Below are 2,307 nucleotides of genomic sequence, written 5' to 3'. Positions count from 1 at the left end.
ATACAGTGACTCAGTATATTCTTTCCATCTTCTTTTACTACTTCCTGGATCATTTAACATTCTGCCGAAAGCATCCTTGATTATAGCAACTTGAGGTTTGAATTTGTTCTTCAGTTCCTTGAGCTTAAGATATGCTGAGCGAGAACCTTTGGGAAATAGGCAAAGCAAATCAGAGGTCAATTTATAGCAATAAGTAAACACATCAAAAGACAGGGGAAAAATGACCATTGACTATCAACTTAAAATTTTAAAATTTTAAAATTAAAATATCAACTTTTATCTCTTAAAAATTGAAAAATAAGAGCAAAAAATCTCAACATTCTCTAAAAAAATGAAATTATATAAATTAGCGTAGATGGGGCCTGGACCTGAGATAGCCGAAAGGCCTGGATGGCGGGCAAGCAGGGGCCTCCAAGCCGTGGAGGGTCACAGTGAGGAGACGCCGCCCCCCCCCCAGATCCTGTGCCCCTGCAGGCTGTGGTGATTGGTTTGCTGGAACACCGAGCTGCCTCCATGTCCATGTTCAGGCAGGAGGATGTGGAGGACCACTACGAGATGGGAAAGGAGCTGTGCAGTGTTCAGTTTGCAATCATGCGCAAGTGCCGGCAGAAGTGCACAGGGAAGGAGTATGTGGCCAAGTTCATCAAGAAGCGCCGCCTGTCCTCCAGCCAGCGGGGCGTGAGCCGCGAGGAGATCAAGTGCAAGGTGAACATCCTGCGGGAGAGCCGGCACACCAACTTCATCACCCTGCATGACATCTTCGATGTGGTGCATCACAAGACCGATGTGGTGCTCATCCTGGAGCCGGTCTCGGGTGGTGAGCTCTTCGACTTCCTGGCCGAGAAGGAGTCGCTGACAGAGGACGAGGCCACCCAGTTCCTCAAGCAGATCCTGGATGGTGTCCATTATCTGCGTTCCAAGCGCATCGCGCACTTTGACATAAAGCCGAGAACATCAGGCTCCTGGACAAGGGTGTGCCAAGCCCCCCCCCATCAAGCTCATCTACTTTGGCATCACCCACAAGATCAAGGCTGGGAATGAGTTCAAGAACATCTTTGGCACCCCGGAATTTGTGGCTCCTGAGATTGTCAACTATGAGCCACTGGGGCTGGAGGCTGACATGAGGAGCATCGGGGTCATCACCTATATCCTCCTAAGTGGTGCGTCCCCTTTCCTGGGTGAGACCAAGCAGGAGACCCTGACTAACATCCCGCTCACCTGGCTCTGGGGCCCAGCTTTTCTATCACCAGGGAGCCCCAGAGAGGTGGAGCCGTAGTGGACATTACTGTCTGGCAGATGTGGGGCCTAAGTCCTGGCTCCACGCCCACTGCTGCCACCATAGTGAGGGAAGCACCATGGAGGTGAGCCGAGGGGAGCAGGCTCTGGGGAATCCTGGAATTGAGGTCCATCTCCTGTAGCTGAGCCGAGCAGTGTTTGCCTGGACTCAGGGGACTTCTTCAGGGACAAATGTGACCACTCCTGTTCTGTTTGATCCGTACAACTCTTGTTGCTGTGTGTCCACCCTGACCACGGGGGTACGGTGGAGGGAGCGAACTGGGCTTGTTCTGGCTGGTCTTGGAGGTTTGGGCAGTGAGGGGCCAGGGACAGGAGAAGCCTGCGAGCCAGCCTCCCCAATTTATGGGCCGGGGTTAGTCTCTGCACTGCTCTCCTGCAGATGTGTGAGGGAGAGAGAGGATCAGCCCCTCCTGGTTCCCTAGTGGTTTCATGAAGCACCCTGTGTCCTCACGGTGTACCCCTCTGCCACCCTTGGGCAAATCTGTTCCTGTCTCAGGCCCTGAAGGCTCTGTCTGGCCTCGGTCTATCATCTAGTTTCACCTGAAAGATCAGTCTTGGGATGTTTGCATGTCCGAGTACTCAAAAGGAAACATCCCCGCACCCGAATCTGTTAGAGGTGTGGGCTGCACAGACTGCCCCCATCACTGTCCAGGGGCTGGCCAACGCAACTCACATTCACCCCCACACTCCGTCCTGGGGGCCACCAGATGGCCAGCCCACCCCACTTCCTAGAGGCTGTGGGTGCACCACCGCGACTGGCCACCGGGGGCCGCCCTCGCATGCATGATGGACGAGCCCCGTTGGTGGGCGGGGCCCCTGCTGTCCTGCTCAGGCGGGCCTGGCCAGGCTCCTGTGAAGCTCACCGCTGGAGGGCAGGCCCGGTGGCCTTGTGCAGCTCGGCTTCTGAGCAGGACAGGGTGGGCCAGCGAGGGAGAGCCCTCCGTGGCCTGATGTGCACACCCGACAGAGTACAAAACAAGGAACTCATGCAATATTATTCAAAATGGGTGA

At 54.7% G+C, this 2,307-nt stretch overlaps 1 pseudogene; it reads left to right on the top strand.

Moving 5' to 3' along the window:
* Positions 1-513: 513 nt before the first annotated feature.
* On the top strand, positions 514-1,276 carry LOC102850578 (annotated as a pseudogene).
* The last annotated feature ends 1,031 nt before the right edge of the window (positions 1,277-2,307 follow it).

Source organism: Elephantulus edwardii, unplaced genomic scaffold (genome assembly GCF_000299155.1).
Source record: "Elephantulus edwardii isolate Elephantulus edwardi_28Jun2011 unplaced genomic scaffold, EleEdw1.0 scaffold00411, whole genome shotgun sequence".
Lineage (NCBI taxonomy): Eukaryota > Metazoa > Chordata > Mammalia > Macroscelidea > Macroscelididae > Elephantulus > Elephantulus edwardii.
The sequence above is the reverse complement of the archived record's forward strand: the minus strand, read 5'-3'. Positions and strand labels throughout refer to the sequence as shown.